This window comes from Eptesicus fuscus, chromosome 4 (genome assembly GCF_027574615.1).
Source record: "Eptesicus fuscus isolate TK198812 chromosome 4, DD_ASM_mEF_20220401, whole genome shotgun sequence".
Taxonomy (NCBI): domain Eukaryota; kingdom Metazoa; phylum Chordata; class Mammalia; order Chiroptera; family Vespertilionidae; genus Eptesicus; species Eptesicus fuscus.
Genome location: NC_072476.1, coordinates 56,742,018 through 56,763,259, shown reverse-complemented (window position 1 = coordinate 56,763,259; position 21,242 = coordinate 56,742,018). Strand labels below are relative to the sequence as shown.

The window sequence follows — 21,242 nt, the reverse complement described above, 5'->3', positions numbered from 1 at the left end:
GCTGGTTTGCCCTGAAGGGTGTCCCAGATCAGGGTGGGGGTTCCCTTGGGGCATGGGGCAGCCTGGGTGAGGGGCCTGTGGTGGTTTGCAGGCTGGCCATGCCCCCCTGGTGACCCAAGCAGAGGCCATGGTATCTGGGATTTATTTATCTTCTATAATTGAAACTTTGTAGCCTTGAGCAGAGCCAAGCCTCCTGCTTGCTCCATGGCCACAGCCAATTTTGTTGGGATTTACTTATCTTCTATAATTGAAACTTTGTATCCTTGAGTGGAGGCCAAGGCAGGCCAGGGCTGAGGAAACTTGGCTTCCTCCATCGCTGGGGGCAACTCAAGCCTCCTGCTCTCTCCAGCTCCGTGGCTGCCACCATTTTTGTTGGGATTTATTTATCTTCTATAATTGAAACTTTGTTGCCTTGAGTGGAGGCCTGGGCCAGCCAGGGCAGGCAGAAAGCTTGGCTTCCTCCATTGCCGGGGAAACCCAAGCCTCCTGCTCTCTCTGTGGCTGCAGCCATCTTGGTTGGGTTAATTTGCATAATCGCTCCTGATTGGCTGGTAGGCGTGGCTTGTGGGTGTAGTGGAGGTATGGTCAATTTTCATATTACTCTTTTATTAGATAGGATTCCATACTGACCTGGAGTGAGAGACCTAGGAAAAAATAGAAATATCCAGAGGAAGCCAGTCAATTTAAATGGATATTACATGAAGATTTGGGGCACACATGGCATCTCTGGAGAAATATTCCCCTCCCATGTATACACACACACACACACACACACACACACACACACATACACACACACATACTGATTCACAAACATTAGAATTTAACACAGGGAATGGGGACCAAAATCATTTTGGGACACTTCTCTTTGATGAAAGACTGAGATGCCCCTTCCATTAGAGAGATCAACTGTGACACAAGTAGGGCATTGGATAATGTTTGTAAAAAACAAAACAAAACAAAAAAAACCTAATATTAAATTGTCTTAATTATATATAGACTAGAGGCCCAGTGCATGAAATTCATGCACGGGTAGGGTCCCTAGGCCTGGCTGGTGATCAGGGCCAATCGGGGCCTTCCAGCACCAGCCGGGGCCTTCCTTCATTCCTCTCTGCCCCTGGTGGTCAGCACACATCATAGCGAGCGATCGAACTCCCGGTTGAACTCCCGAGGGGACAATTTGCATATTAGGCTTTTATATAGATAGATAGAGCCATCATCACAAAAATAACTTATTACACTTCAAAGTCAAATAATTCTTTTGAGGAATGAACATTTCATGACATAGGTAGACTTTGTACCCATTGTGTCTTGGTATTTTTTTTCAAAAAGTAAGAAGCAACAGTTTGAAGAAGAAAAAACGGTATTTGTACCTTGTTTAATGATGCTTTCCATTTGGAAATTTTTGGAAGCTAAATTGTCCAAGAATTTGTCCCAATGTCATTAAGGATGATTTATTTTAACTACTCTATAATCAAGGCATACCATCAAAGATATAAGAAAGAAGATTGACAGTTGACATACATGTGGGGAATTAGTGGAAAGCAAGAAGAAAGGCTAAATCCAGAAAATGTCTCTATCTGAGTATTTCCATTCAACCAACATTTACTGGGGATCTCCTTTATGCCAGGCATTGTAATAGGCACAGAAAATGTAGACAAATAAACCATTCTATATACTTTCCTAAAGTTCAGAGTCTGTTGGGAAAAACAGAAAAGTAAAACAACAGTTATAAAGCAACATGATTATTTCTGGGATTCAAGGAAGATGTCCTGAGTGCCTCCATGTTAGAAGGATAAATATGGAGCAGCTAAAAGGAAAGGAGAGATGAGTGCTTCAGGCAGTGGTATCAGCATATGTAACAATATGGAGTGATACAACTGTGGGTGCATTTCAGAAACTACCTTGTGGAGAGAGAGAGGAGAGGAGATTATGAGTTTAGGAGGAGAAAGATTAGTTTGTGTGATAAACAATGGATTTTAAACTGAACTGTTCTCCCAGAACATTGAGGGAATTGTTGGAGGATTAAACAGAGGGTAACCTGAACACATTTTCATTTTAGACTGCTCACTTTACAAGCAGCATGAAAAATGAATTAAACCCATAAGCAAAGTTATGCCAGGGTAGAGTATGTGAGCATTGCCATGGGCACTGCCATGGGCACTGCCATGGGCAGGGCGAGAACTAAGTTTATTGCTGGATGCATTGATTTTCAATTAAATAAACTCACATACGCCCATTTTAAACCAAAAAGAACCACATTTAATAAATCCACTGTTATAACTGGAAAAGACAAGGGTGAAACTGGATTTACTTAAGATTGGAGAAATAGCCTCAAAGCGAGTCATCCGGATTCAGTCTGACACCTGGCTGTGTGTTGGACTCACCTTGTCAGGGCCTCTCTGTGGTGAGGATCTGGGCATGCTTGGGATCATGTCTCTTGGGTTCAGAAAACATGAGTAAAGGGAGAAATGCCTTCAATTCAGAAAACTCCAATGTCTGGTGGTCTGGCTGGGTCCTGTGCTCCTTTTACCAAGCATATGGCTAGGAGGATGGAAGACTCTAATTGGTCAAGCCTAGGTGCTCATCTCCATGGTGATGTGGCAGAAGACTGTGATAGGCAAGCTCAAAACACCTGGAAATGTAGTGGGGAAAGATCTGTTACCTAAAGGAAGGTGGAGGGACTATAAGCACAAAGTGGGAAGAGATTTTGTACAAACGTCCACTATGGCTTAGCAGCTAGGTGGAAACCAACAAGGACATGAACTAACTTGGAGAATTTGGGGTTAAAGAAAAGAACCTGGAGATATTTTGAAAGCAAAATTGATGGGACTTGGCAAATAGTTCATAGAATTGTAGGTACCCAGTTTTGAACCAGATGGTATGGCACTGAAATTTTCTGTCAGGAATAGAAATTGTGTAAATAGCAGAAACCCAAATTAATATACCCATCACAAAAATGTGGGCATACCTGGCATTTTGTTTAACAGCTATAGACACTAAAAGAAAGCCTGGGGGAGGTGAGAAAGAGGGAGAAGTGGGAGATAACCCCTGGTTCCTGACTCAACCTGCTGAGGGGAGCATGGTGCCATTGCCCTGAGTGGGCTTGTGAGAAGGACAGTCTATTCAGTTTTGGCCGTGTCTGGAACATTAATTGGAAATCTGACACATCATCACAAAGGGGGATAAAGGACTTGGTACCAAACTGTCATCCCATGAGGTGTCTTAAATGCAGTGGTTTCAGTGCCAGACAAACCTGAATTTGGAGGCAGAGCCTGACTGAATCATTGTATGACTCTAAGCAAGTTGCTCAAATAAAAAGTGTGAAGAATGCAACACTTGGATTATACATAATGTAAATGAATTGGCATATAAAAAAAATTAAATAAATGCAAATTCCCTTCTGACTGGCGCTTGCCAAAGACTAAGTACAATTGGAGTGGAAGCAGCAATATTTGCCCACTGCATACTGTGTGCCAGTCCTCCTGAGAGACAACATTTGAAGACAAAGCTACCACCTGTTTATGTGTGGCTGCCTGTGACAGCAGAGAAAGAGGCAAAGTATGTAGCTGCTGAATGAGGGTGAGGCGAATAAGGGGATCAGGTGCCTTGTGGAAGGAAGATCTGTGTTTTCTCACTACGCAAGCAAGCTAGACCAGTTGAAGTGTTGGTTGTGAATGACAGAAATCTGAAATGAACAGTGGAAGAAAATAATGAATATAGTAAGTCCTCACTTACATTGTCGATGGGTCGTGCAACTTTAAGTGAAATGATGTATAATGAAACCAATTTTACCGTAAGCTTGATATAAACAAAAGTTAAGTTCATACGGCATCTCATCAATGTCATAATGAAATTATCTTATTCAAGGACCTGCTATACCAGCTAAAGTCTTAAGACTGTACAATAGAAACCACAGATTGTTTTTTTAAAAAGACTTCGTGTCATAAGTACTTTATAGAGATGGTGAGATTATGACTAGTCATAATGCTTAAGATTCTATGACTAATCGGACTTTATGGAGAACATGAACAGATATGAGCAATCCAAGGGGTGGACACCTCTTGTGCCCCCACCTCACAAACTCTCAGCCACTTTTTACTACAGCCATTGCTACAGCAAGGAACTCTGCATAGGGGTAACCTGAAAGCGTCTCACCTCAGCTATAAAGCATTATCACTTGCTTTCTGCCCCAGGCCTTCTCTAGCTCTATGATGTAGGACCACCAGTAATCATATATGTGTGATCTGTCTGAAAAGAAATTAATACCCCCTAGAACAACTCTTTTCCTTTTTTATGTTTATTTTTATTGATTTCAGAGAAGAATGGAGAGGGAGAGAGAGACAGAAACATCAATGATGAGAGAGAATCATTGATCGGCTGCCTTCTACATGCCTCCTACAGGGGATCAAGCCTGCAACCTAGGCATGTGCCTTGACAGGGAATCAAACCATGACCTCCTGGTTCATAGGTCAATGTTCAACCACTGAGCAACTCCGGCTGGGCGGGACAACTCTTTTCAATGAGGGAAGAGAGCTTGTCAAGAATATCTGTCCCTGGTGGGGAGGAGCAGAGGAGCAAGGGGGAAATTCTGTGATGCAGTTCATACAGCTCCTCAGAAGATCCCCAGAGGATCAACCTTAGTTGATCACAGCATTGATCAACTAAAGAGCACGCCATTTTGAACTGGCTTTCTCTCTTTCCCTGTTTCATTCCCTAATGTGTACACTCCTATTTCCCTGATCACTTCCTCACATAAACAAGCCCTTCTCTCCAGCTCTGCTTTCTAATGACTCAACCTCAGACCCTACCTTTTCCCTAAGTCCCCTCCAACCCCTTTCGCATAAATTATATTTGCCAGTACTATTCAGAATATTGCTTGGCAGATACCTTGAAATGTAATATAATGTAGTGTGTAATTTGTAAAGATTATATAAATGAATTTGACCCTCATATTTTCCAGTAACTCATCAAACATGACACAAAATTCTTTATTTTGAATGATCAATTTTGTGAGATTTAACATGATTTAATATGCACTCAAACTGAGCAAGCTAAATAGAAGTTTTCCTTAAAAGGATGTTTTTGAAATACTGATTTTCAAATTGCTATGAAACATACAGTGATTGAACATTGGTCTCTGATCATTCAGCTAAAAATTGGGACTCTAAGATGAATTCTTGATTATCTATATAATTCACATGCTACTGAGAGACTCCCTTTAAAGTCTTTGAAGTACAGCAGGTATTATCTCCAGATTATTAATGTTCAAGAGAGCTCACTGTTTGCCAGTCTGTGGGCTTAACCTTACACAAATATTATTTTAATATCTGTTAATCCTTTAAGTTGAATGATTTCTTTTTCAGCAGCAAAAATAAATTTACTCTTGTTCCTGTGATAATGGATAACTGTTTCCCTAGACGAGGATTTTGGAAAATGCCGATACGGTGGTGCCAGGCTACTTGCATTGTTCATGCACAAGTTTGAAGCGTACACAATATGTTGGCTTTGTATGAAAGATAGAGGCTTAGGAACTGGAAGGTGTGAAATGTCTTTCCTCAGTGCTGTTTGCTCACATCCTGGAGAGGCCCACAAGGCTGATAAAGCTGAGTGATTGTTCACTGGAAGGTTTGTACAAGTTTCTGTGTGGGAATGCTATAAACTCGCACGGAAATGGAAGAATGTTAAAAGATCAGCAGAGAGGAGCCTCAAAGCACTTTCAGAGAACATGCCCAAGGAACGCCTGAAGGAGAGAACTGTGAATTGCACACCTGTGAACGTAATTCAAGACCCTAAGTCAGTTCCCCTGGTGTGCACTTTCCCCTCTCTTGTTTTGTAGCCCCCTGTGGGCTTCAATTATTAGTGCCCCGGGCTGGAAGGTTTTCCACTTCCCTGAAGAAGAGGTCTGTGGAGAACTTAATACAGATTTTCCCTTTCACTTGCATGGCTTGAACTCTCCTTGAGTTGTACTGTCTTTATTTCTATCATTTTGAAAATGGGAAAATAGAAGAGTAAACTGCAGGAAGACCTACCAAAGTGCCAAAGAAATTGAAAATAACTTACAATTGCAGTTTATTCAACTAAAAATGTTCCAAACCTTGAAACTAGGGATCCTTTTCTCTCTTTAAGCACAACTGCGATTTGAGAAATTGGTGGAATCCCTCTTGATTATATGAGAAGTGGGCAATTGAAAAGACAACTGCAGGGAGGTCAAAACTCCGGAATCAGTGATGGCCCAATCTGACTGTCATTCCTGATGAGAATGCACTGACTAAAATCCTTTACTAACAGTGATGCTGGTTTTTTTTTACAATCTATCCTTAAATTAGTCATTATTTTAGAAATAAAGTAGTCACCATGGTGATCTTTAAGGGGATTCTCTATATGCTCAATGGAAAGTTTGCCCTTGTAAAATGACTTGGGATAATAAATTTTTCAAATTGCTGTGAAATCTAAAGAACTCTTAAACATGGCCCATTGCTTCTTAGTGTCAAAACCTATTTATACAAATTGTTGAAACGCTGTTACAAGATTATAAATTCCTTATGTTTTTTTATGTTTCCCTCCCCCCTAACCTTCTGCCCTTACCCCCCCCCACTGTCCTCATCCATAGGTGTACAATTTTTGTCCAGTCTCTTCCCGCACCCCCCACACCACTTTCCCCCCGAGAATTGTCAATCCACTCCCTTTCTATGCCCCTGATTCTATTATATTCACCAGTTTATTCTGTTCATCAGATTTTTTATTCACTTGATTTTTAGATTCACTTGTTGATAGATATGTATTTATTGGTCATAATTTTTATCTTTACCTTTTTCTTCTTCTTCCTCTTCTTAAAGAATACCTTTCAGGATTTCATATAATACTGGTTTGGCGGTGATGAACTCCTTTAGCTTTTTCTTATCTGTGAAGCTCTTTATCTGACCTTTAATTCTGAATGATAGCTTTGCTGGGTAGAGTAATCTTGGTTGTAGGTTCTTGCTATTCATCACTTTGAATATTTCTTGCCACTGCTGTCTGGCCTGCATAGTTTCTGTTGAGAAATCAGCTGACAATTGTATGGGTGCTCCCTTGTAGGTAACTAACTGTTTTTCTCTTGCTGCTTGTAAGATTCTCTCTTTGTCTTTTGTTCTTGGCATTTTAATTATGATGTGTCTTGGTGTGGTCCTCTTTGGATTCCTTTTGTTTGGGGTTCTGTGCACTTCCTGGACTTGTAAGTCTATTTCTTTCACCAGGTAGGGGAAGTTTTCTGTCATTATTTCTTCAAATGGGTTTTCAGTATCTTGCTCTCTCTCTCTCCTTCTGGCACCCCCATAATTCTGATGTTGGTACGCTTGAAGTTGTCCCAGAGGGTCCTTACACTATCTTCATATTTTTGGATTCTTTTTGCTTTTTGCTTTTCTGGTTGGGTGTTTATTGCTTCTTTGTATTTCAAATCTTTGACTTGATTCTTGTGACCCTCTAGTCTGCTGTTGGATCCCTGTATATTATTCTTTATTTCAGTCAGTGTATGCTTAATTTCTAGTTGGTCCTTTTTCATATCCTCAAGGGTCTCACTAAATTTATCGGCCTTTTCTAGAAAATTCTTGAAAAACCTTATAACCGTGGTTTTGAACTCTATATCCAGTCATTTGCTTTCCTCCATTTCTTTCATTTGTGACCTGTTTCTTTGTCTTTGCATTTTGGCTGCTTCCCTGAGTTGATAGAGTGGCTTTGTGTGCTAGATGTCCTATAGGGCCCAGTGGCTCAGCCTCCCCAGTTACCTGAGGTAGACACTCTTGGTGCAACCCTTTGTGGGTTGTGTGCACAGTCTTGTTGTAGTTAAGCCTTGATTGCTGTTGGTATCACTGGGAGGAATTGACCTCCAGGCCAATTGGCTGTGAGGATCAGCTATGTCTACGATGGGAGAACTTCTGTGCTGAAGACACCCTTATGAGGCAAGACTTGCTTCAGTGGGGCTTTGGTGCTCACTGAGTCTGCCCCCTGAGTGTGTCCCTTATGGATCTGTGGAGTTGTAATCTGGATGGTCCTACTCTGACCCCTGGGTAAACTGGCTCTTGGATCTCCAAGGAGGTGCTAATTGAGCCTCTACCTGAGGCCACCAGCAGGAGCTATGGAGAGATCTGCAGATTCCTCTTCTTTGTTTGGGTTTTGGAGGTGCCCAGATGAGGCCCAGCTGTGAAACAATGCAAGCTGCTGTGGCGCCTTGGGCCTTCTTTTGGATGTTCTGGGTCTCTCTGACTCAGCTGCAGTTTGTTAGGTAAGTTTAGATTTCAAAGGACCAGGCCACTCATATGCAAAAGCCTCTGCGCACAGCTTGGATGGGGTGGAGTCTCAGGGCAGAGCAAACAGCAATGGCTTCCCATCAGCCCTGCCTGGAAGAGGTCCCTTGTCTCTGTGTCCGGCGGCACCGTGTAGGAATAATGATTGCTGCAAGCACCTCTGAGAGAAAGCCGCCCTCAAGTTTCACCCGATGCCAGACAGTCCAGTTTCTCCCCATATGAGTCTGGGTCCCCAGAGTCTCGCCCAGAACTGGAGTTCAGAGCAGTCGGGGGCTTGTGTCTCCCTCCCAATTGAAAAAGACAACAGTGTACTCAGTTGCCAGCCCTTTCCACGAGCGCGCCTCCATACCTCTGCACTTCACTTCTGCACCTCTGCTCCTCCTCCGAGTCTCAGTGTGCTTTTCTCTTTCCTTCTAGTTGTAGAATTTACACTCAGCCAGCCTTTCTGTGGTTCTGGATGATACCTGTTTTGTCTTTTAGTTGTAGTTTTGAAGTGGTTGTTCGAGGCAGCAAGTTCAGGTGTTTACCTATGCCACCATCTTGGTTTCTCCCAGAATCTATTATTTATTACTTAGAGAAAATCACTGATTAATATCTTAATCAGTAAAACTCCAAAACATTCAAGAATATTCAATATTATTTAAATATATATCTTAATTTCTGTCATTCAACATATATGGTACTTTTTTATTACTCAACTTTATATCTTAACTGTGTGTTTATATTAAAAAGTGAATATACAATTACTTTATTATTTACATTGAAGAAGTTGTATGTCATAGTATTTTAAGTTCTGGGATCAGTCTACCTAGGTTTGAACCCAGTTCTTACTGACCATCTCTGTGATTTTGTGCAAGATAATTAAACTTCTAAAAACTCAATTTTCTTATTTACATAATACTTACCACAATAGTACCTACGTTTTGGTTGTTGTAAAGATTAAATGAGTCAATTATATAAAGAAGTTACAAGAACACCAGGCATATAATAAATGTTGATTATTTTTAAAGTTTTGTAATAGTCCATTGAATAGGTACTCTACAATTTTTTTGAGAAATCTATTGCTTAGTTATTTGCAAAATTTTGCTATTGAAAATACTGTAATCAATATCTATGTATATATTTTCATACATTTCTGACTATTTTGGTGGGGAATAAACTTACAGAAGTAGACTTTCTCAGTCAAATGCTATATAAACTCATGGGTATTTTGAAGTTGATTGCAAATTTGTCCTCAGAAAAGTTGAACCATTTTTTGTTCATCAAGCAGAGTGTGAGAATAATCATGTCAAAAACATTGAGCATGTATTATATTTTTAAACTTTTGTCAATCTAGGCCCACAAAAGCATTTTTTAAATTATTATTATTATCTGTTTAAATGTTTTCAAATATTCATTGGCCATTTGTGTTCCTTTTTTAATTTCCTGTTCATGTTCTTTACCCATGTTTTAAGTTCTTATTCAGGTATTTATCTTATCCCAATCAATTTATAAGAATTGTTTAAACATAAGGGGAAGCAGCCTTCTGTCATGCATGTTGCAAATATTTTTTCTGTAGTTGAAGTTTTTAAATAACTCCCCTCTAGGAATTGGGGGAACACAAAGCATGAACACAGACTCCCATGAAGAACTTATACATATGCTTCAAAAGGAAGCCAATATCAGCATTGCCAATCATTGTTAGCCCGAGGAGTGGCAACAACCAAGGAAGGAATGCCTGTTTGTATGTGAGCTGACCCTGCCATCTCTTCTATTAAATCCACCACAGACAGGATAGGAACTGGAAGAGAGAGGAAAGGGAGCAATAGAAATGGCTTCACCTATACTCTGAGTGTGAAATGAGACGAGAGAGTGAAACCTCCTGCAGGAACATATAAGATGGGTCCTACTTGAGTAGGAAGGACTTGAAGAGAGGGGATTGCAGGTTGAAACTGACTAGACTGGGGTGTCACCAACCCTAACCCTAACCCACCATGAAATTCCATTAGCCCTACTCCATCATTCATGGCTGTTAGAACTTTCAGGGCCCTTGTCCTGCTCTTGGAACCTTCTATTCCAATCTCCACTGTCAACATTTTAAAGTAGATTAAGAATAGTCAAATTCTTCCTCAGCATAGAAGGACTCAGAACTCCAGTCCCTACAGCTAGGATTTCTTTATCCTTCAGGATTTCCTCTTTATGGGAGAAGAGTTAGTATTATATCCTGTTGCTTAAAACTCTGCATCTGTTATCTCTATCTTGCACTCCACCCTTCCTGTCCTGAGTACATCTATACCTGACTTAACTGAAAGCAAGAAATGAGGTCTAAGCAACTTCTATGGTGAGAATATGTGCCCAAGGGTCAGGGAGGGGGAATAGTGTGTTCTCTGGAAGCCACTATGCTCCATTCACCGCAGCATAACAATTAATAATGAATGGTTTGTCCTTTTATTAGTGAGGATAATAGCATTGGCCCAAGAGTGGACATTCCCTTTCAATTGCTTTTTGGAAGTGGGGAATGACTATACAGAATCTTCCACAGCCCCTTGCTCATTCCCTTTTTACCAGAAAGTTGCAGGTTGGCTGTCTTGACCACATAACACACCAAGACTATGTTTTTTAATGTAAAGGTGGTGTTAAGGGTAAGCAAACCAGCAAAGAAAGCTGAAAGTGGTTGAATGAAATCGTTAAACAGTAGATTTGCTGCCAGAATAAGACAAAATAGGAAACTATTAAAAGCAATATTAACAATTATTAAAGTATAAGAATCACATGCAAGACTTGCAAATAAATGGCGATAACCCAGACATTTTTATTGAATAGTTCTGATTGGCCCCAAGACTCTGAATTTTACAAATTCACATGAAGGTGGGCTCTCAGGTAACCCTTTAAAAAAGCAGTTTTTAAAGAATGGGGAAAGATAAAAGGAAGGCACCAATGCTCAATTTTGCTGTTTATTTTGTCTCCATGCACTTCTAGGTTACTGATAGTTTTAGTTGATTATTAAGCACTAAGATAGTAAAGAAAGAAACTTGGAATATATATTTGTATATAAATATTACATTGCTTTGGTTTGTAAATCTAAGCAAAAAAATACTAAAATTGTCTAACTTTTCTTTTTTTAATGCCAGTTTTTTGTTATAATTATATACTTTAAATATTCAAAATATTATATGTTTGAGCATGTCAGTTTTGGGGGGAAATTGAATTATTTAATAATATGATCATTTCTATACATCATCTCTTACCTGTATTACTTTCTGACCTATAATATTTTTTCTTTCTTCATATTTTTATTGATTTCAGAAAGGAAGGGAGAGGGAGAGATAGAAACATCAAAGATGAGAGAAAATCATCCATCGGCTGCCTCCTGTACGTCCCCCACTGGGGATCGAACCCACAACCTGGCCATGTGCCCTTGACTGGAATCGAACCTGGGACCTTTCAGTCAGCAGCCTGACGCTCTACCCACTGAGCCAAACCAGCTAGGGCCTAACCTATAATCTTCACTGACACAAGGCTTTATTGGGCTGCCAAACAAAGTATCTTGCTTATTTTGTGAGAATAAATTATAAGCTTCTTGCTGATATTTTGCTGTATATCCTATCTAATAAAAGGGTGATGTTCAAATTAACCGTCACTCCATCACAAAGATGGCGGCGCCCATAGCCACAAGATGGTGGTGCCCAGTCCCCTCAGCCTCGCCAGAGTCCCCCAGTCCTTGGGGGGCTGCCGCTGAGAGCGGGCAGCGTGAGTGGCCTGGCAGAATGTTTGCTTCGTTACCGCGGCGACAGAGGGCCTCTGGGCAGCGGGAGAGGAGACGGCGGGCCCGCCTCCCACAGAAGCAACACGGCTCTCGTGGAAACAGCATGGTTCCTGGCAGCGTGCTGAAGTTCCCGCCAGCTCCCGTGGAAGTGGCGGGCAGCCTACTGCATGTGATATCGCGCAATGGGCTACTAGTATATATATATATAGATAGAGAGAGAGAGAGAGAAAGCGAAGTAAATATTGGTGAATCCTGTAGGGGAGGGGAAAAAAGAGTTTTCCTCTTCACATCTTAGGTCATCTAGCTGAGGTCCTATAAATTAGACTGGCAAAAGGCAAATTAACAAGATAAAAACAAACAGAATTTTATTCATTTGTGCATTACACATACACATGGGAGCACCTGATGAGGAATTCAATAGACTGGTTAGAACTTGTGGTTACATAGCATCTTAGGGAAAAGGTGTTTGAGCTTCTAGATAGGGACAGCAACTTATGGGAAGAGGACCAGGAAAAGTGTGATAAGAAGGGTTATTCAATAAGGTTTGTTATGCAGATTTAAATCAGTGTCTTCTCTATTGATAATGTTATTACATCTTCATGGTATGAGAAACTTGCATGGAAATTTATTTTATAAAAGGGAAACTTGTGCCTATATTTAGTTCTTTGCCTGCATCTGCTGGTTCTCAAAAGCCTTTAGCTCAAAATAATCCATATTCCAAATAGGTAGATTTGGGAATGGCATATTCTGGTACCCTTCAATTTTATAGGCTAAGTAATGGGGCTTCCATGTTTTCCCAAACCGTGAGATTGTCAATTCGTGGAATAGTGGAATAATTACCATGTAGGCAAATCCTTCTGGCATAGGACATATCTAAAAACCCCTCCCTCCAAAGTTCTGTGATTCTATACCTCTCTGAACAGGGAATGTAAACAAGGAGGCTCCCATTCTTAGAGGGTAACTTCTGAGAATGATTCACTGTTAGACTGAGTCCAAATCCATAAGACAGAAGGACATGATGTATTCAAGTGAGTGTATTGCTAGCTCTTAGTTTTGGTTTGCCAAGATGTAAATTAGCATTATTTTTAAAGTATTTTCAGTGTTTAGCAAAGAGACTTCTTTTGGCCAGTGGAATAGAATCAAGTGACACCCAAATCATCCGTTCTGTTTGTCTCCAAAACTCCAATTTGCCTGATGCTTGAAGAGCTGACAAGCTTTAGGTATAGGCAAAGGCTTGACCAAGGAAATCACTCCCTCCATAGGAAAAATATATATGATCTATGGGTAACCCTGGGTGACATTGTTTTTCCATACCTCAAACGAATGATCAAAATGGAAAAAAAAAAAATGCTTAGAGCCTATTTCCAATACTATCCCTTGAAAAGTCAGTTCTTTTAGTGCAAGAAAATGCAAATTGTTATATTACCTCTTGATTGAAATAGTGGCCTTCAGACTTCTTGCTGACTTCCTTCTTTTTATATTTTACCCTTAGAGACTGCCAGCCACTATATTTTCCTTCTTGCTGGCTTTATTTTTCTTCCTCTCATCTTTTTCACTCCCCATATCTTGATACCATCACATCATCTGTTTTTCCTCACTTCATCCAAGATGGATTAAAGGTTTCACAGTGTATTTATGATTAAGTCTTGTTGCATCAAATATCCCTTATTTGTATACATAGAATTTTTTTCTCTGTGGATTTGATCAGACAAGATGGTCTTTAAACTTTATATTATAGTTCACAATCAAGTCTTGAATTTTTCAGTTAATCTTGACAGAAATCTCATTCCTATCTTAGTACTCAATGTGAAAGTATTGTATTACTAACAGTTTTGCACCTGAGCATACTGTATTAGTATTGAGTCACACAACTGAAGTATGAAATCTTATTAAAGCTTGTTTTCCCTCTGTTGCACAAAAGACAGCATTGACAGCATATTTTGTCAACATTGAACCCTGTGAACAAAGAGTGCTAAATTACATTTTTAATCCACAACACCATCTTGAATAACATGGTGTTCAGAATTTATCTGGGTGTTATGGGGAAATAGTAGAATGCTTTGAACAAACAATACTGGTAAGTAACTCGGGGCTGAAGTTTCAGGTGACAGCTGTAGCTAAAACAGCTCTTTCCCTGCTGTCCCTGTCGTGATTGAAACCCTCTCTTTCCACTGCAGACCTCCCAACCTCATTTCAGCAGTCTGTGAAATTTCCCTTGCATCATTGAAATACACTCTAAATGGGGTTTTCTTTAAAGACCACCCAGAAGTTACAGCCGATGTAAAATGCAGCTGATTGGTCCAATTTGCATTTATATGTAGTCCAGAGAGGAGCTAGGCCTATGTGGCTTTGAATGGTTTACTTAAAATTGCCTTATTTCATATGGGGCAAAGTGGCAGGATGAGCTGAGATCCCTCAGCTTTCTCTCTCCAAATTCTATGTAAAGTTAGGATGGTCATATAGTTTATCACTCACACTGAAACAGTTTCCAGAATTTAAAAGCTTGCTACTAATAATTATAGTCCAAGTAAACTGAGTCTGTCTGGATAAGGAATTAGGTAAGTGAGGATACCAATGAAAGATCTATAATTCTAGAATCCCTTGCCTGCAATGAATTGACATGAATCTACTGGCCATCAAGGCATTGACATTCCACTAATAACACACTGGTCAATGTTGCTCTGGTTTACAGATGCTTATTATTAGTAGTATGTGATTGCAACCTATATCAGGCTCTATCTCTCAAGTTAGTTAAATAAATGTGTAATTTAAAGATTTGTTTATACATCTTAATTTCCTACTATTTTTCTATAGCAGTGCATTTTTGCCTTGACTTAAACTCTACAAGATTAATTAAGAATAAATTGTTTCTTACCTTTTTTTTTTTTTTCTTTCTACTATGGCTAGGAAATACCATGAATTAACCAAAGTATTTTTTAAAATCTCTTTACTCTCCTCTCGGTATCCTTTGCATTCTTTTGCATTGTTTCTTCAAACACCTCATCTGTTTTTCTTTTACAAGCCAGGGAGAATTAAATTATTATTAAAGAGTCAGTTTTAAATGTCAACAGAAATCCTTTTCCTTCCTCTCTATTGATCCCGGGCCTTTTCAATCTTCATCATGTAAAATATATTTGCATACTTCAATTTTATTATCTGGAATGAAATAACTTGGGTTTAATACTAATATAATATAATTTTAATACAGAAATAAAGCCTAAAATTATTAGCATGAAGGGAAGCTGCTGTTCTTGTGACAATATGCTGCTCTATGACAACCCTAACCATTGTGCTATTGAGATACATTAATCAATCAAATATTTATTGAGTAACCCACATGCCAGCTGACCTAATGATGCAGGGTGCAGTGGCCTAACCAGGCTGAGTAGAGCATCACATGATAGTTGCAAAAAGTCAGAGCATGGGTGGTATGAGGAAATCCTCTGCATGTGGGAGGAACCAGGAGCTGCAGAGAAGATTAGTTATATACAGTGGACACTGACCTAATAATATTAATGACAATGAGAGTCAAGTTTCTCAGTGTTCAGGAAGGAAGTTACAGTAAGAAAAGTGAGAAATGTAGAATGAAACCTATAGTGTGAATTGGAATTGGAGATACTGGTATAAACTTATGTATATTTATATGTATATTTATATTCATACATATATTTTCTAACTCTGTCCACTGTAAGGTACCAGAAACAGGCAGCAGCATTCCATGTCAGATTTTGGTTTCTAAATACCATGGTCCACTAAAAGGAATAAGGACTCCTTGGGGAAATGACTGATTCCTGCTCACTACAGCTGGAAAGGTCCCTCTGTTCCATGAATCCTCATGGCTCTTGATGTTAGTTCAATGGTAAAAATGATGAACTGCTTTGTGCCACAAGTATTTGCATACCTATCTTCCCCCTGAGACATGGACCATGTCTTTTAGACCTTTCTGAATGCTTTAGAGCTCAATGTTTCTTGGACATAATAAGTTCTCAATAAGTGACCATGGAAGGAAGGAGGGAGGGAAGAAAGAAAGGAAAGAAGAGGATTATTCCAGACTCATATTTTTAAAAAATATTTAATACACATTTAATAAAATGTGTTCAACAAAGTTCTTCTCATACATAGGATAGCATACTAGAAATAAAGTATTGTTGCCATAAATATGACATAATTATGGCATGGGAAAAGAGTTTCCAACAAGTAAGTTATACTCTGCTGATAGATCTTTTTTTTTTTCTTTATTGATAAAGGTATTACATATGTGTCCTTATCCCCACATTGCTCCCTCACCCTACCCAACCCCCCACTCATGCCCTCACTCCCCTGGTGTCTGTGTCCATTGGTTAAGCTTATATGCATGCTGATAGATCTTGAAGACTTACTTACCTAGTTGATCTCCAGGTGCATTATTGATGTCCTTTACCAGTAGAAAGAGAGAGAACCCACAGGGCTCCTTTTACACTATTGTACTCTAGAATTCCACTACTTGCTTTCTCACCTGCCCAGCCATTTAGCATGTTCTTCTTATTCCCCTGAAATGAGATTTCAAATCTTCATGGAAATAAAAAGTAGTATTTCTCAAGATCTTGATAACTGCTCATTCAGATTAGGTCTAGATACACCCATCCCATGGATGACTCATTTGCTGAAGAAAAAAAAAACACACACACACACAAGATGACTAGCACCAGGGCTAATTTCTCCCTTCTACTTACTACTTTATGCTCTTACTGCTTAATCTTAATTGTATTCAATTCAGTGTCGACTGAGCATTCAAACAAGTTTATGGAATGTCAGGTATAGTTTTTATTTATAGAATACTGAGATTGCATACAGATGCTAGGTGCACATCCACTAAACAACTTTATATTTTACTTTAATTATGATTCACAAATCTTTAGTTATGACTTTAAGGAAGACCTACAAAAATAGTCAGCACTTTCATTTTTCATGTTAATGTATCATATTGTCTTGTATAATTTAAAATCAATGTTAATAACTAAGTTATATTTCAGAAATGTAAAACATCTTTAAAAAACAGTTATCAACTATTATCTTGAAAAAATACTGCTTTATTAGGCATTTTCAGATGTAACTTATACAGTCCTCTCTGTCTATACTGCCTCATCTCTGTTTCCCCATAGCAAGTTTAATAAAATTATGGAGACAGCCAATTTATGCATACTTTCCTATGTATCTACTCAACTACTAGAAGTACTTGGCTTAATTAAGGCCACAAATACAATACTTAAATCATGAGGTTATTCTGAGGACTTCTCTTCAACTGCTTAAGGTAGACCAATTTATTCTTTTATCTAATTAATAGAAAAAAATCACACAGATATTTGGATTCATTATTCATGTCATGAACATATGCAGCTAATCTCTTGCATCAGATCCTTATTCCTACATTCTCAAAACTTAATTTGAAGTTTTTACTTTGTAATTGTCTGGTTTTGTGTGCTTCTTATTATATACCTACATCTAGCCCAGAGCTAACTACAGAGTAAACATAAACTAGAATTGGTAAAAGAATATTGAATGTTTATCTCGGCATTCATAATCCTCTTGATATTAGAATATATGTATCAATATTAGAGTGTATAGAATGCAAACTCTCAGTAATGGGTAAATGGATGAAATGGTGAATGGTTGAATAAATTATATGAATCTTTGAAAATATGTAAACCATTTAACTTTTATTTATGAATAACTAGATGCCATAATTATGTGAGTTCAACAATAATTTCTGCACTGTCAACAAATATTTTTATGCTTCAGCCTTCTTATTTCAAATAATAGTAAAATTCCAGTGCAATAAGCAATGTTGGGGTTATTGACCTACTTCTAAATATTAGCTTTTGACTTTTGTGGGGGAGGGAGAACTTACTTTTAATATACATTTAGATTTTAAATGGTAACATTCCTAGTGGTTCTTAGAAAAAGTTCTAATAAGGAATACAGACTTTGAATGTTAATTCCACTCTGTTAGCAATACACCAGATGATACTGAATGAATTGATGAGTTTTCTTTCTTGGTATTAGCTGGGGCCATTTTGGACCACTTGTATGACAAGCCTATTTTATTGATTTGTCATAGCTACATGTTTATTAAGTTAGAGAGCTAAAAATTAATAAAAGAATTCTGCCAAATACTGAACCCCAGTTTTTCCTACTGTTTAGGTCATGGGTATTTATGACTACTTGAATTTTCCCATGATTTTAATCTTAATCTAAGCTCTTTTTTTTTTTTTACTTCAATCATTTTTATTTCAAGTATTTAAAGTATATATTAATATTCATGTTGTCTTAGTCAATAGAATGTAAGTGAATATCATATAATCTTTCTTTTGATTTTGTTTGTTCCAGGCCAAAGGCTTATCTCTATCAGCATAATTTTAGAGAGAATAATAGATACAAAAGATGTGGAAGACAAGTACTGGACATGTACTGATCAAGGTAAATATTCTAAGCTGATTTTGAAGTTTTACTCCCTAATAGAAGCTTTGTTGATTTGATTCTTTCTCAGAAAAAAAGGACAGTTACATTTTAAAACTCTCATTCATTAAGAATTCTGGCTAAAGTCAGTATCTTATTATAGAAAAACTCCAAGCAAGATTAAGCCTGCACTATTATAGTTCCATTTTACTTTAATGATATTGTAATATATTAAAATAAGTATAATTAATTAGACAGTGTTTATACAGACTCCTAAACTTAAGCAGAAGTTAACTATAGATATTTCTTAGGCTATAAAGTAAAAACTATTCTATGAAAAATAATATTAATAATGAACCAACCAATTTTTTCAAAGAGAGTATATTCAATAGAAAATATTATGCAGCAAAGTATATGTGACATCTAGATCATTTCTAGTTAGAATTTTTAGTATTCAGGGCATTGCATAATTTTTACCCATGTCAAGACATAATTGGAAAATTTATTTCTCATGTTGTAGAAAGATAACGAGAAAGTCTTAGTTAACATTTGGAATCAAAGTTTAAATACATCTTCTAATACCATTGGTCCTGCTCTAGATCTTGCTCTCTTTTCTCTTTATATGTTCACTAGAGGCCCGGTGCACAACATTCATGTACTTGGCTGCGGGGGGAGAGTTCCTCAGCCAGACCTGTGCCCTCTCGCAATCCAGGACCCCTTTGGGGGGGATGTCTGCCTGCCGGCAGTTGGACATCCCCCAAGGGGTCCTTGGCGCTGCCACCACTGCCGCTGCACTTGCCAGCCATGAGCCCAGATTCTGGCTAAGCGGTGCACCCCCTGTGGGAGCACACTGACCACCAGAGGGCAGTTCCTCCGTTGAGCATCTGCCCCCTGGTGGTCAGTGCACGTCATAGTGACCGGTCGTTCTGCCATTCGGTCGATTTGCATATTAGCCTTTTATTATATAGGATAGCTCAGCTTGATCTCAGATTGTCTTGAAATCAATAACTTCTGCACAATAAGAAGCAAAATTGGACCTTTGATCATTGGTATTCACTCTCACAACAGGAGAGACTAAAAGAAAAGCAGGATCTCACAGCTCTCAGAGAGAAAAGAATGTTTAAATTCCAAAAAAATATGTTTTAAAAAAATTGAAACAAAACAAAACAGTTTGATTCTGTTTTTTAGACTCATAGTTATCATTGTCAGATCATTACTGAAAAATTACTGAACCAAAGTATTTTTATTGTTAATTCATATTGAACCATCCAGGAGAAAAATCCTCAGAAAATTCTTTCCTGCTTGCTCAGGAAATACCTGGTTGAAAAAAAATCAACTTCATCAATAAACATATGTGTGCATGTGGCAACATAAAGGTGCCAAACTATTAGATTCTCTCAAATCTGTACAAAAACAACAGAGTTAGCAACATACTGAGCCTCCTGGCAGTCTGATTTTCCCCACTGGGGTTCTTCTACTGACAAGAAGCTATGATTTGTGTTACCAAAAAATGTCAGGTCCTAATTTGGATGAAGCTGAGATGAATTATACATAGATCATTAGAAACAGTGTGGTCCACAGTGAATGCGGAATCTCAACAAAATTCAACCACTGATGTGCTGAGTGCTTTGAATAACTCAGTCATCATCCATCTGCTCAATTTAAGCATTCAAAATATGCAGGTGTGCAGAGAACTAATTATTAATGTATGCTTATAAATTATTTTGAAATTCTATTTAAAAACATGGGACGAAGAGAAAATATTCCTGTTCATCTATAATTATCATCATTTCTATTGTCTATAAGTATCATTATTTTGTTTTCTTTCGGGCCTACATTTTTCCTGGTTCCTTGAGTCACTAAGTCACTGTTGCCCAGATGTTTCTGCCTGATTTATTTTCTAAATGATCATTTCTAATGATTTTCTGGGTCATCTCTTATAGGAGAATTTTAAAAAAGAAGCTGGGGGCAAGGGGTGTTTATAGGTGTGTCTGCATCATTATAACACTTATGTCAAGCAGTGGGAAAGTTCCAGTTAAGGAAGATACAGTTACTTCTCTTTCCTGGCTTGAGCTGAGCAACTTGGCAAATGAAAGACTTCAGGTGTTCTCATTCTCAATGGGAGATAGGTGGATTATTTAATACTCATATTACAGCCATGTTTTTAACACTGAATATTTTAAACATAGCTTTTTATGCAGTAAGTATTGCAATAGCATCCTGAAAATACACCTTAGAATGAGGTGAATTCAATAAAAAAATTGCTGAGCCCGATTGGTGGGAAAGAATTGGGCTTGTTCCCTGATCCTAACTGGGAGCTACATGGCTACAATTGAAATTAAATCCCGATAAGTTCTCAATATGTGAATTCTTACACTCTTATAAACAAATTTGGGCACAAGCTAGGACTTGGACTAGGAATTTTTTTAAATGACATAGAGCAATTTAAAACCAAGAGATAGCCCAGCCCGTGTGGCTCAGAGGTTGAGCGTCGACCTATGAACCAGGAGGTCACAGTTCAAGTCCCTGTCAGGGCACATGCCTGGGTTACAGGCTTGATCCCCAGTAGGGAGATGCAGGAGGCAACCCATTGATGATTCTCATCATTGATGTTTCCATCTCTCTCTCCCTCTCTCTTCGTCTCTGAAATCAATAAAAACATATTTAAAAAAATAAAACCATGAGATAGACAGTGATAGTTTAGCTAAGAATAGCCAAGTGTTACAGAGTTCTTTTTTAAAATATATTTTTATTGATTTCAGAGAGGAAGGGAGAGGGGA

General features: G+C 38.4%; 1 long non-coding RNA gene across 1 annotated transcript in view; it reads left to right on the top strand.

The window, feature by feature from the left end:
* Positions 1-21,242, top strand: part of LOC129148713 (uncharacterized) — a 48,633-nt gene that overhangs the window by 22,383 nt on the left and 5,008 nt on the right. Inside the window, exon 2 of the long non-coding RNA XR_008555674.1 lies at positions 18,394-18,483. This is a non-coding gene — a long non-coding RNA (uncharacterized LOC129148713). The remainder of the gene's footprint in view (positions 1-18,393; positions 18,484-21,242) is intronic.